This window comes from Typopeltis vanoorti, chromosome 16 (genome assembly GCF_054136105.1).
Source record: "Typopeltis vanoorti isolate ZY-2024b chromosome 16, IOZ_Tvanoo_1.0, whole genome shotgun sequence".
Classification (NCBI taxonomy): Eukaryota; Metazoa; Arthropoda; class Arachnida; order Uropygi; family Thelyphonidae; genus Typopeltis; species Typopeltis vanoorti.
Window position 1 is genome coordinate 33,831,491 of NC_143564.1, and position 15,200 is coordinate 33,846,690.

Consider the following 15,200-nt stretch of genomic DNA (forward strand, 5'->3'; position numbering starts at 1 on the left):
AGTTAATACTACATGATGAAGGCCGTCAAACATGAGATAAACTGGACAACAACCTCAAACCTTCATATATGCCGTGACGAGGTGGAGCGTTGCATAGTCGAGTCTAAGGAAATTGTTATGGACCCTCATCACATAAATAATAACCTTAGCTATAATCTACCGGACTCTTTCAGCTCTGCTATCCGATATTGGCACACTCGTGAAATCAGACGCACGCAGATGCTTAACAACAGAATTTCAACACAGACTGTAGCTACAGTTCAAAACTAATTGAATTTTATAATAGTCGTTTGCATAGTGATACGATGTTTCTTATAATGTTTATTTTCTTTCTATGTTACCACGCCTGAAGAAGTCGGACAATCCGATGAAACGTTGCGTTTTGAATAAATTTAATTGTTATTCTAGTCTCGGTTATAGTCAGTATATATAAATATGAATATATATATATATATATATATATATATATATATATATATGTGTGTGTGTGTGTGTGTGTGTGTGTGTGTGTGTGTGTAGGAATGACATGACAATAGGATTTCAAATTTTCTTGCAAAGAATTTTCCAGCGATGAATTGTCCCGCACACAGTATACTATAGATGAGTTTTTCCAACACAAACTGCACAGAAGTGTGGTGAAACATTTAAAATTAACAGACCTACACTTCGGATGCTTCATTTTACATATATAGTTCTACCAAAAATCATCCCCATCAAATTCATGATATGTAACCTTAAGGGTTGTACGGGATAATTATGATAGTACTACATGAAAAAGTTACACCATTACTACCTTTCGATCAACAATTTTCCTCCAAATTAATCTATTATCTGTCAAGATTCCAATGTTATCAATCTTACGTTTCTGTCTTTCAAGGCACTTTTTACTGTATCAATCCATCTACATCTTGGTCTTCCTCTAGGTCTTTTTCCTGCCAGCCTAGCATTAAACACTTGTTTTGCTAATCTTTCTTCTACCATTCTATTTAAGTGACCATACCACCTGACATTTAGCTCTACTAACAGATTCCGGAATACTACCTTTGGCAAATTCTTTCCTAATATCTTAATTTTTAATGTGATACAAGAAAACCTTGCTTACACGAATTCGATATGCATAATAATCAGTTAGTGCGATTCAGTGAAATGATACTATTTCCCTGTTTTAAGCAAGTGATTAATCAGTTAATGTGATTTTTTTACATTATGCGAAATTTTACATTATGTGAAATTTTGTCACCAATCTGCAGTGAGCAGAAAAGTTGGAAGTCATTAAGAGACATGAAAGTGGTGCTAGTAATACAATAATTCTGTGAGACCTGGGATACAGCGATTCTACAGTTTGGACTATATTAAATAACAGCGAAGAATACAAAGGACAAGGAAAGTTGCTACTGGTTCTTTAAGCGTGCAGAATCATCCAAAAAGAAGCTATTTAATGATCGAGTTTTCTATCACTCTGAATTGAGAATTGTAACCAAAAAAGAATACCTCATTGTACATAGGATATTCAGGCAAAAGCTCTCAATATTTTTACCTTATTAAAAGAAACCAAATTTCAAGAGGAATGTGAAAGCTTTACTGCAAGTTTAGGATGAGCTGGACTGCATAACGTAAGAATGACTAGGGAATCTGCATGCTGATAAAGATTCTGTGGCCAAGTTTCCTGAAGAATTGCAAAGGATAATTCAGGAGGGTGATTATGACCATCGTCAAATATTCAACGTCGACAAAATTGGTTTCTTTTGGAAGTGTATGCCAACAAAAACTTTCCTAGCTAAAACTGAAGCATCTCAACCAGGATACAATGTATCTAGAGATTGTCTTTTATTTTTACGCTTTTATTAGAAGGCACAATGCATAGGTAGGCTTTAAACTTAAGCCTATGTTAGTTTATCGTGCATAAAATCCAAAATCTAACATTATTGAAGAAATCAGCAAAATTGGAAAAGAACTTGGATTTAATGAACTGGATAATGAATATGTGAGAAACTTGCTCGATTCCCATTCAGAACAGTTAAGCAAGAATGATCTCTATAATAACAGTGTGCATATGAAGAAGAAGATAAGGAGTGCGAACAAGAACAAAATGTTACGAATAAGAAGCTAACTGCAAAAGAACTTGAGCTAGTTTTCAAGTTCATACATTGAGTATGCTAAGGAAATTTTGATCCTCATATGGAACGAAGCTTTGAAGTTCACCGAAATCTTGATAAAGTGATCGCCAGCTAACAACCTGCATGACAAAATGAAAAAGTAGAGCACGATTCAAACACTTTAACTTAATTTTTTGGGAAAACAAGTAGCTAAATCATGTTTAGACATTAAATAAAATTTTAAAAATTCAAAAAAGACAAAAATTGGCGAGTTCTTTCTGAGCAATAAATACAAAATGTTATTTTCAGGCAATGACAATCAAGGAAAAGAAGAAGTAGCCATAGTATTCAACACTAAATACAAGGCTAATCTTCTTGAATGGCAGGAAGTCTCAAGTAGAGTGATGTGGACAAATATCAGAATGGGGAACTGGACATTGAGACTTATTTATGCCTATGGTTCCACAGAAGGTTCTACTAAGGTAGAAGTGGAGGAATTTTTTAATGTTTTAGAGAGAGCATCTGACACAATGAAAAAGGAAAAGTTAGTCCTTGTTTTGGGATCTAAACAGCAGAGTAGGAAATGATTTTGTCATATATACAAAAATATTTTGGGAAAATTTGGAGAAAAGAGCAAAGCTAATAATAATGGCAAATACCTGTTGGATTTCTGCTCAGGACATGGACTGGTTATTACTAACACCATGTTCCAACATAAAAATGTGCACAAATTCACATGGAGAGAAGATAAAAGGAATAAGAAAAGCCTCATTGACTTTGTTATTGTTGATAGTGATGTTTTCTCCCTGGTGCAGGACACCAGAGTGTACAGAGGATTTGAAATTGGAAGTGATCACTATTTAGTCTTGAGCAGGATAAAATTGAATTTTATATTGAAAAGAAGAATTGTAAGAAAGTTTTAAAGCAAATAAAAGTTGAACAGATCTCAGATGTGAACTGTAAACTAAAATACACAAACATTATTCAAGAAAAAATGAAAGGGTTTGAGAACAGCAACCAAACCTTGGAGATTCAGTGGCAAGTCCTAAAGAAAACATTGATTGATTTAGTCAGAGAGGTATGTGGTAAGGTTGTCTGCAAGGATAGAAAAATCAGAACTCCATGGTGGACACAGGAAGTTAGAGGTAGTGAAGGAAAGGAACAAAGCATATCAAAAGCTCTGGCAAATAAGTCAGCTTGTGCTATTAGAGAATACGGAGACAAATGTAAGAAAACTAAATCCTAACAAAAGTCATGAGAGGACTTTAACAAGAACATAGAAAATAAATAAAAGGAAGGTGGCAAGACATTCTGGAGGTTGTTGAAGAAGCTCAGAAATGGAGGAAAGAGTACTGTAAAAGAAATTAGAGATAATAAAGGTGACATGTAAACTGGAGAAAACGATTGCCTTGATGTATGGAGTAATTACTTTAAAAAATTGCTAAATGAAACAATCAGTGACAGCACAGTATTAAAAAACACTGACGAGGCATGCAATCAGGAATATCCATACTTGAAGTAGAAAAAGCCATCAAAAGCCTGAAATGTGGAAAGGCAGCAGGAGTAGATGATATTCGACCAGAAATGCTAACGTATGGTGGTATAAATGTCTTACAGTGGCTGCACTGCATAGTTCAGAAGGCCTGGACAGAGGAACGAATTCCAGATGATTGGAGTAGATCTCTCATAGTATCCATATATAAAAAAGGGAAATAAAGCTGAATGTGAGAATTACAGAGGTATATCCCTACTGAGTGTTCCTGGTAAGATTTATGCAAGTATAATTGAGAAACAGTTGAGAAGAATTGTGGAAGGGAAGTTTGGTGAAGAACAAGCTGAATTCAGGCCAAATAAAGGCTGTCAGGATCAGATTTTCACTTTACAACAAATAGTTCAGAAATCGTGGGAATATAACAAAGGTCTTTATTCAAGTTTTGTAGATCTGGAAAAGGCATGTGACAAGGTGCCCAGAGAGAAGCTATTCAAAACGCTACATTTCTATGGTATTAATGGGGCATTATATCAAGTCTTTATTTGAGTTTTAAGCCAGCAATTAGAATTGAAAGAAGTACAGGAAGATTTTTTATGTCAATTCTGGTGTCAGATAAGGATGTACATTTACCTTGATTACCTTGATGGACCCGTGGTTTCAGTCAGGATTTCTCCATGACTGCTATTCCTGTCTTCGGCTTTTGTTTTCCATTTTGTTCCAACTTTCTTAATCATTGGGTCTTCCCACCTTAAGGCTGGTCTTACAGGTTTGCTTTTGGTATCTCTCAGATACCAGTTTGTAACTCTGACTGTCCATCTGTTGTCTCTTATTCTGGCGAGATGTCCTGCCCATCTTCTTTTGCTGTTGTAAATTGTTTTTATTATATCTGTGAGTCCAGACTTCTTCCTGATTTCTGTGTGTCTTACGTGGTCTATTTTGTTTATACTGCATATTCTTCTTTCTATTGCACGTTGAGTTGTTCAAGAATTATATCTGCAATAACTTCTCTGTGGTTTAATTCATTTTTAACTTGTTCAAGCGTGCGTGTGACCAGTGAGTTATTTTATTTTTAAAGCATTTCAGGTGCAAGGTTTGTTTGCTTACACTTGGATAAAGAATTAAACCAAATATATAATTGGTAGCATAGCCAAGTGAAAAAACTTTCATCTAGTTATCTCTAATCCAGAGAATTTTAATAATAAGGTGTGACACCTTTTGGCAACTTGTACATGGAAATATGACTTCTCCATTACTTCCACCTTAGTATCACCACCTCTGGGTCTGGCTCCAACTGATAAGACCTCAATAAAGGTCGAAACCAGTCTGGGTAGTGGCCCTTCCCTTAATGTATGGCATTAAGGGAAGGGCCACTACCCTTAACATCACTCCTATCTCAGTATCTCCCATAATGCAAAACACATCTCCTTGTGGATATGTATAATGTTATGCATTAAGGGAAGAGCCACTACCCACACTAGTTTTGACCTTTATTGAGGTCTCTTCAGTGGGAGCCAGGCCCAGAAGTGGAGATACCAGGCAGAAGCAATAGCGAGGTTATCTTTACCTATAGGAGTTGCCAAACTGAGGAGATACTGAGATAGGAGTGATGTTAGCTTGGTCCACCTTTGCTACGAGTTGCCTGGTGTTGTACTATCTTACCCCAGTCCTGCAGATATTTTCAGGAGCAAACTGTTTGCTCACACTTGGATAAAGGATTAAACTAAATTTATTATAATTTAACCAAGTGAAAAATAAACTTTCAACATCTTTCTCTAAATCCAGAGTATTTTAATAAAAAAAAAAAAGGTGGCACACCTTTTGCCAACTCCTATGGGTAAAGATGACCTCATTATTGCTTCTGCCCGGTATCTCCACTTCTAGGCCTGGCTCCCACTGAAGAGACCTCAATAAAGGTTGAAACTAGTCGGGGTAGTGGCCCTTCCCTTAATGCATAACATTATACATATCCACAAGGAGATGTGTTTTGCATTATGGGAGATACTAAGATAGGAGTGATGTTAGCTTGCTCCACCTTTGCTGCAAGTTGCCCGGTGTTGTACTACCTTACCCCCAGTCCTGAAGATATTTACAGGAGCAAACTTTGTTTGCTCACACTTGGATAAAGGATTAAACTAAATTTATTACAGTCTAACCAAGTGAAAAATAAACTTTCAAGATCACTCCCACCATATCTTATTTGGTAGTAAATTCTGAACATACCTTACTTTCTGGATGCACCTCATATAATAATGGTTTTATAGGGTTTCAGTTTGATGCTTTTTGAAAAGCTATTAGTTTTCGATATTTTATTTAATTTATTTATATTAAACAATCGTAAGTCTGTATTTCATTATTTCTGTGTTGCCAAGGTTATGAGTATATGACTTTTTAAGTTCGCTGAATTTTTTTCCAAACTGCTTCCTATTTTCATTATTTTTGTTTTACTTAAATTGATTTTCATTTGGTAAGGTTTGCTTATATTCCTGATATAACAAGTGTTTTCCAACTGTGCTTTAAATTCTAAAAGAATAATAATATCATCTACATATATAACTTGGTTAATATTCATGCCATTTATTTGTAAACTTGGTTCTCTAGCTATGGTTTTGCACATTTCTTTGCGATAGATAGTAAATAAATGTAGTGAGAGCAGGCAACCTGGTACAACTCCTTTTCTACTCTTGTCTGTTTTTATTTTATTAAATTTGGCAATTGCTTTGGTATCTTTACAGCAATTTGTAATAAATGTTTATATTTAAGAGTCTAATGTTACAGATTTTAAGATATTTATTTTATTCTGGTTGATGAAATGAAATGCATATTTCAAGTTAATATGACTACGAGCAAGTTGTATTTCCAGTACTTTTCAGCCAGCACTATTAACTGTAAAAATATAATCTATAGTAGACTTCTTAAGTATAAAGTCTGCTTGATCTTCTCCTAATTAATTCATTCATTCATTCATTAAAGTTGCATTCTATTTTGTGCAATGCACATGAAGCTTCTGTAACTGTAATTCAGCAAAAGTTATTATCTGAAATCTCCAGGGAGTTAAGGAGTCATTGAGGAGACTATACATCACCCACACCAACTGTCATACTTTCTCTTAAACTCATTCACATTAGACGGACTCACCACTTCAACAGGCAACTGTTCCACTCACTGACTGCTCCATGAGAGGAAAATCTAGCTCTTATCCCTTTCTTAACTGCAAACAAATTAGCTTCGATGGATGCCTCGATGTTCACTCCCCACCCTTCCATATAACAAAAAGTTTCATCAGACAATCCTATAATATCCATTCCAAGTTTATAGACTTCAATCACATCACCCTTCTTTCTCTTGTTAACTAGAGTCTGCAGTCCACATAAATCTGACCTCATAATCTACATTTCATATTCATAATTAAGTCTATAATTTTTATACCTTCATATCTTCCAAATACTGGAATTGTGGTGCTTATCTTCCAGTCATCTGGTATTTTGCCAGTATATAGTATCTGGTTAAATAGTTCTAGCAGAACATTGATGGCTGCTATGCCTACATATAGGGAGTATACCACAACAAGTTCATTTGGAAGAAATGTTGAATTGCATTCAACATTTCTTCTTTTATTATAGATGGTGCTTTTTCTCTTTCTGTCTCTTCATTTGTATTTTTCCAGTCTTGTTCCCTCTGGAAAAGTAACTGGTAGTATTCTTTCCAAATTTCTTTTATCTTTTCAATTGGAAAGTTTCAATATTATTTTTGTCTTCTTTCATTTTTAGTGGTCTGTTTTGGAATGTGTTTGTTAATTCTTTTATAATTTTATACACCATGTTGCTATCGTTTTTATTGGCTTCTTCACACATTTCTGCTTTTTCTTCCAGCCAAGCATCTTCGACATAAGAACTATCAATGGAAAGCAAGTGCAACTGGTAAAGGAATTAAAGTACCACATCAACATTTCATTTAACTAACTACAAGATGTTATATACAAATAATGGTAAAGCAGGAGAATTGAAGAATCAGCTACAATAATCCACATTAAAGATAATCTCCTAATGGTAGACAATTTCAAGTAGTGATATGTAGAAATTGGACAATGAGATTTACCTGTACTTAAGGTATCACATAATGTTCTACTAAGAATGAAGTTGAGGAATTTTTCAAATAATTGGAGAAGGTAGCTAAAATATATAAATGGAAAAGCTGATTCTGGTTAGAATTTGGAGAAAAGAGTAGAGTTAATAATAATGGTAAATCTTTGCTGGATTTCTATTAAAGATATGGACAAATCTCATTACTAATACCATATTTCAGCATGATGTATACAAATTTACATGGAGAATAGACAAGAAAGTCTCATTGGTTATGTTATTGTTGATATGGATGCATTCTTGCTGTTCAGGACACAAATGCATGCAGGATATTTGAAATAGGAAGTGATCAGTGTATGTTTGTAAGTTTTAAAAAGAATCAGCATCAAGCTGCTTTCATAGGTAACTGCAAACTCAAATATACAAGTATTATTTAAAAAAAAACGGATTTGAAAGAAAGAACCAAACCTCACTTCAAAAATTCAGTAGCAAACTCTGAATAAAATAATGATTGATTCAGCCATGGAGACAACATGACAAAATTCAAACTTCAAGATGGACTTGAGAAGTCCTAGTGACCGTCCTGGATAAAAAGTATCGACAGAGTTCTTATCAAGTCAGCACTTGCTCTGGTGGGAATATAGAGTAATACATAGGAAACCTGAGTCATGTGTAAAAGTAGCAAAACCAAAATCATGGGAAGATAGATGTCAGAGGGTGAAAAAATGTTCTGTAAGATACAGAAAAAAAAAAAGCATAGAAACAGAGGAAAGAGTACTGTAAAATTAATTAAAAATTAATAATCTGGATATCTCAAGTAATTACTTTGAAACACTGTTAAATAAGAGTGACTGAAAATGTACAAGAGCAAAGCTATTAGGATTATGTATCAATACTGGAAGTGAGTAAAAAAACTTTAAATATGTAAAGGCAGTTGGAAGTAGATGATACGTGACTGGAAATGCCATACACATATATAAAAGCTTTACAGCAGACACACTGCAACATAGTGAGTGTGTTGCCTCAGTATGATAATGCAGAGTGGAGGAGAAGAGTAGTGATAATGAATGAGATGAAAGCAGGAATGTGTGGGAATAGAGATCTGGAATATATGGATGCATGAAGTATATTTGAGGACAGAAGGATCTATATGCAAGATATGGATTATAATTCAAAATTAGGATACAGCATTTGGAGATCACTATATTCTGGACAAGTGAGTGTCTTAGGCAGGGAAACTAAAGCTAAATGGATGGAATATAGCTCATGTGGGAATAGTGACTTGAGAAATGAGAGGATGTACACTATATTGCAGAGCCAGGTGGAGCACATGGGGAGTAATAATAGTTATATGAATGTATATGAAATAGAATGACCCAGTCTCTCCAAAGATTGTTGGCAATCTTGGTAAACTGAGAAGGATGTTTTAACAGGGATAGAATTAAAAAGTATAGCAAGTAATATTCAACCAGAAATGCTTAAATATCTAGGCATGAAAGTTTTGAAGTAGTTACACTGCACAATTCAGTGGGCCTGGTAAGAAGGTCAGATGATTTTAGTAGAGCTCTTATAGTCTCCATCTGTTAAAAAAAAAAAAAAAAAAAAAAAAAAAAAAAAAAAAAAAAAGCGAATGTCAGAATTATAGAGGAATTTCTCTAATAAATGTTCCAGTTAGGATTTATACAAACATACTTGAATACTTGAAAAGAAGTTGAGAAAAATTGTGAAAGAGAAACTTGAACAAGCTGGGTTCAGGCCAAATAGAGGTTGTCAAGATCAGATTTTCACTTTCTTGTGAATATAACGAGGATCTGTACTTAAGTTTCAATATAGAAAAGATATACGACAAGGTGTACAGAGAAAAGATTTTGAAAACCCTGCGATTATATGGGGTAAATGGAATATTATACATAAGCTGTCAGTCAGAAGTAAGAATTATCATTTTTTCACTTGGTTATGCTATAAATTAAAGATACCAAGAAATTATATACTTGGTTTAACCCTTTATCCAAGTGCAAGCAAACTAAGTTTGGGCCTGAAGTATTTTCAGGACTGGGGCAAATCGTATAAGGAAGCTAAGACTTTACATCATTTGCCTTAGTATCCCATAATGCAAAGCACATCTCCTTGCGGACATGTATAATGATATGCATTACGGGAAGGGTCACTACCTGAAAATACTTCAGGCGCAAACTTTGTTTGTTTACACATGGATAAAGGATCAAACCAAGTATATAATTTATAGCATAACCAAGTGAAAAAACTTCCAACAACTTTTCCTAATCCAGAGTAATTTAATAATATGATGTGACACCTTTTGGCAACTCATATCAACCTTAGTATCACATCTGGGTCTGGTTCCCACCGAAGAGAACTCAACAAAGGTCAAAACCAGTCTGGGTAGTGACCCTTCCCATAATGCATAGCATTATACAGGTCCGAAAGGAGATTTGCTTTGCATTATGGGATACTAAGGCAAGTGAAGTCTTAGCTTCCTTATACGAGTTGCTCCAGTCCTGAAAATACTTCAGGTGCAAACTTTGTTTGCTTAGACTTGGATAAAGGATTAAACCAAGTATATAATTTCTTGGTATCTTTAATTTATAAGTAAGAATTAAAGGAAATAAAGAAAAATGGTTTGATGTAAAAGCAAGTGTAAGACAAGGATGCATATTATCTCTACTGTTATTCATCAGCCCAGTAATGAAAATACGTCAAGCATAAACTTTGCTTACAGTTAGATAAAGGATTAAATCAAGAATATAAATTTCTTGGTCTTTAATTTATATACTATAACCAAGTGAAAAAACTTCCAACATCTATCTCTGATCCAGATAATTTTAACAATAAGTGGCTATATCTTTTTACTACTTGTATATAGAAATATGACTTCTGCATTATTTCAACCTTGGTATCTTTTCTGGATCTGACCCCCAGTGATGACATTCAATAATGTTTGTCTATGGGTTTGCTTGCTTTCTGGAGTAGAGAGACTCTACTAAGTGATGGATTCTTGGATGCCACTGAGTTTCCTGTCCTGGAGTGAGTCAGGTCAAGAGTAAGTTATTAGTAATCTTTCAGGATCACTCAGTGAGATTTAAGAAACTTTGGAGATTTAAATATACCTGCACCGGTCTAGGTAGTAGCCCTTCCCATAATGCATAGCACAATACATGTCTGAAAGGGTGTGTGCATTGTATTATGGGATACTGAGTCAATTGATGTGAAGTCACTGCCTCTATATACATGTAGCCCACTCATGACAATACTTCACATGCAAATTTTGTTTGTTTACACTTGGATAAAGGATTAAACCAAGAGTGTAATTTCTTAATAACATCTTTAATTTATGCTCAGCGTACATAAAAATATTTCAAGTTAAGCTAACCACACTTTGACTTCGCTTCAGATATTATTATATCTGCTGAGCTTACAGAAGAAATTGCTGAAGACTAATCCTTAGATAATATACTATATCACTTGATGAAATCAATTTAATACTTGTCTTGACAAGTTTTCAGTGTTTATATGCATAAACGTTAAGGATGTTTTCTTTTGATACTGTATTGTAAAAAGGGACAACTAAGTAGATACAGCTACAAGCAATAAAACAGCAATACAGCAAGTGACATCTTTATCTCACAGCAAGTGACAATCATTATACCTGCAGATATGCTTGAGTAATCTATGATTGATATATACGCTATGGTGTTAGGTAGCACCAAATGAATTCCACTAAAACTACTAAGCAATGGATCTGTTTGCAACATTACCAGATTAACTTATTCTTTCACTTCTCATAATGTAACTTCTGCACTTTGAAACAGGTTCCTTGATGTGAATTCTGTGAAAATTATGACACTGACATTATATTTAAATGTAATGCCAACATTATTTTTCTTTTTACATCATCATCAAATTCCTGCCATGTACCCGCAAGGGGTGTAAAGGATATGATAGTACTACATGAAAAAATTATATCGTTACTAACTTCCTATCTACAATTTTCCTCCAAATCAGTCTGTTACTTGTCAAGACTCCAACATTATCATATCTTATATTTCTATCATCTAAGGCACTTTGTACCATATCAATCCACCTATATCTTGGTCTTCCTCTGGGTCGTTTTCCTGCCAACCTGGCAGAGAACACTTGTTTTGCTAATCTTTCCTCGCCCATTCTGTTTAGGTGACCATACCACCTGAGATTAGCTCTGCTAACGTATTCCTGGATGCAGACAATGTCAAGTTCTTTCCTAATATCCTCATTTTTCATATGATATTGCCATTGATGCCATCTGTTCACGCCTCTAATCTTTCTCAGGACTCTCATATCTGCGGTCTCTAGTCTTTGGTCAAGTGTTTTACTTCTGACCCAGCTCTCAGATCCATAAGTTAAAACTGGTTTGAACACTGTCTTGTATACAGCTAATTTAGTGTTCCGACTAATTTCTCTCTTATTCCATATGAATTTATTCAATTGACTTCCCACCATACCAGCTTTGCTGATTCTGTTGTCTATTTCTATATTTAATTTACCATCTTCAGTAAAAATCATGACTAAGTAGCTGAAATGTTTTACTTGTTCCACAGGTTCTCCATTCACAACACAGTTGACATTTTCAATGATTCTGCCTATTTTCATTGTCTTTGTCTTTTTATTGCTGACCTTCATACCATATCTATTACAACAGCTATTCAATTTAGTCAGAGAATCTTGCAGACTTGTAGCGGATTTATTTAGAAGTATAACATCATCTGCATAAAGCAAAGAGCTGACATTAACATCTCCAATGTTGATATCATGTTTAATACCACTTTCCTTCATAATGTGATCCATATAGATAATGAATAACAGAGGGATAATGTACATCCTTGTCTCGCACCAAATTTAACATTAAACCATCTTCCTGTACTTCCTTCAATTCTAACTGCTGACTTACAACAAATAAAGACTAAGTATTGCTTGATATAATGGCCCATTGACACCATATAATTGCAGCGTATTGAATAGCTTCTCTCTTGGCACCTTATCATATGCCTTTTCCAAATCGACAAAACTTAAATACAGATCTTTGTTATATTCCCATGCTTTCTCGACTATTTGTCGTAAAGTGAAGATCTGATCCTGACAGCCTCTGTTTGGCCTGAATCCAGCTTGTTCTTCACCAAGCTTTTCTTCCACAATTCTTCTCAACCGTTTCTCAAGTATACTTGCATAGATTTTGCCAGGAACACTCAGTAGGGAAATACCTCTGTAATTCTCACATTCAGTTTTATTTCCCTTTTTATATATGGGTACTATGAGAGCTCTACTAAAATCATCGGGAATTCTTCCGTCTGTCCAGGCTTTCTGAACTATGCAGTGCAGCCACTGTAAGACTCTTATACCACCATACTTCAGCATTTCTGGTCGAATATCATCTACTCCTGCTGCCTTTCCACATTTCAAGCCTTTGATGGCTTTTTCTACTTCAAGTATGGATATGTATTCCTGACTGCATGCCTGGTCAGTGTTTTTTACCACTGTGCTGTCATCACTGCTTGCTTCATTTAGCAGTTTTTCAAAGTAATTATTCCATACTTCAAGGATATCTTTTATTCCAGTTTTCATGTCACCTTTATCATCTCTAAATCCTTTTAAAGCACTCTTTCCTCCATTCAACAACCTCCAGAATATTTTGCCACCTTCTTGATATTTATTTTCTATATTCTTGCCAAAGTCCTCCCATGACTTTTGTTTAGCTAGTTTTACACAGTGTTTAGCATTCTTGCATTTGTCTCTATATTCTCTAAGAGCACAAGCTGACTTATTTGACATGAACTTTTGATATGCTTTCTTCTTTTCCTTCACTGCCTCTTTAACTTACTGTGTCCACCAGGGAGCTCTGATTTTTTTTTATCCTTGTAGACAACCTTACCACATGCCTCTCTGGCAGAATCAATCAACGTTTTCTTCACAGTTTGCTACTGAATCTCCAAGGTTTGATTCCTGTTCTCAAACTCTTTCATTTTTTCATCAATAATTTTGTGTATTTTAGTCTACAGTTCACATCTGAGAGCTGCTCAACTTTTATTCGCTTTAAAACTTTCTTACATGTTATTCTTTTCAATATGAAATTCAATTTTATCCTGCTCAAGACTAAATAGCAATCACTTCCAATTTCAAATCCTCTATATACCCTGGTGTCCTGCACCAGGGAAAAAACATCACTATCAACAATAACATAGTCAATGAGACTTTTCTTATTCCTTGCGTCTTCTCTCCATGTGAATTTGTGCACATTTTTATGTTGGAACATGGTGTTAGTAATAACCAGTCCATGTCGTGAGCAGAAATTCAATAGATATTTGCCATTATTATTAGCTTTGCTCTTTTCTCCAAATTTTCCCAAAATATTTTTGTATGTCTCCCAATCATTTCCTACTCTGCTATTTAGATCCCCAACAAGGACCAACTTTTCATTTTTCATTGTGTCAGTTGCTTTTTCTAAAGCATCAAAAAATTCCTCCACTTCTACCTTAGTAGAACCTTCTGTGGGACCATAGGCACAAATAAGTCTCATTGTCCAGTTCCCCATTCTCATATCTGCCCACATTACTCTACTTGAGACTGACTGCCATTCAAGAAGATTAGCCTCGTATTTTGTGTTGAATACTATGGCTACTCCTTCTTTTTCTTGATTGTCGTTGCCTGAATATAACATTTTGTATTTATTGCTCACAAAGATCTCACCAGTTTTTGTCTTTTTTGTTTCAGTCACCCCTATTATGTCGATCTGGTACTTATCTAATTCCTCGGCTAGCTCCATTTCTTTGCCATTCAGGCTTCTTACGTTGATAGTACCGATCTTTAACTCTGGTGATGTTGAGTTGAGGTTTGTTTTCAGATTTGTTCCAGTAACTGACTTTTCGCTGTTCGCCCTGGTTCCCTGGCGAAAACAACGGGGGCCTTGTTTAACCATGAAATTTTGTCATGTGGTACCATCATTTTTAATTTTGGTTTAACCAATAAGAATACAATTTGGTCGGCTAAATCCCAAATTGCCAGCCCATCCTTGTTCGTTCAGTATCCAAGTAGATACCCAACAGGGTGCACCATGAGAAGGTGAGGATTGGACATTAGGTTAGAAGCCCTGGTCGGTTCTCCGCATTTCTTTAAAGGCTATGTGGAGGTCTCCTCTCAGTTATACAGCTTTGACCCTTAAGCACCCCTTTTTCTTTTTACTTCTTTAAATTTTCTTTCACCTGGTACTTTCAAGAACATTTTGAGTGTATGCAAGATAGCACAAGCCAACTAAGATACAATGATAGATATTATATTTTCCGGTCGGTCTCGGTGCGAGTGCGTGCGCGGAGAGAGAGAGAGAATTAACAAATAGAGCAATTCTGCCATCCTCATTAGATGAATTAACTCATCTTTGGCTCAAACTTCCATAAATAGATGTTGAAAAGGGATTTAAAACGATGTCTTTTCAATCAAAGAATACAGTCATTCTAATTTGTATTTAGAATTACAAGTAACATACATATA

At 35.0% G+C, this 15,200-nt stretch overlaps 1 protein-coding gene across 9 annotated transcripts in view; it reads right to left on the reverse strand.

The window, feature by feature from the left end:
* LOC150097938 (protein Jade-1-like) overlaps positions 1–15,200 on the reverse strand; it is a 335,931-nt gene that overhangs the window by 145,307 nt on the left and 175,424 nt on the right. The gene's annotated exons all lie outside the window — the stretch shown is intronic.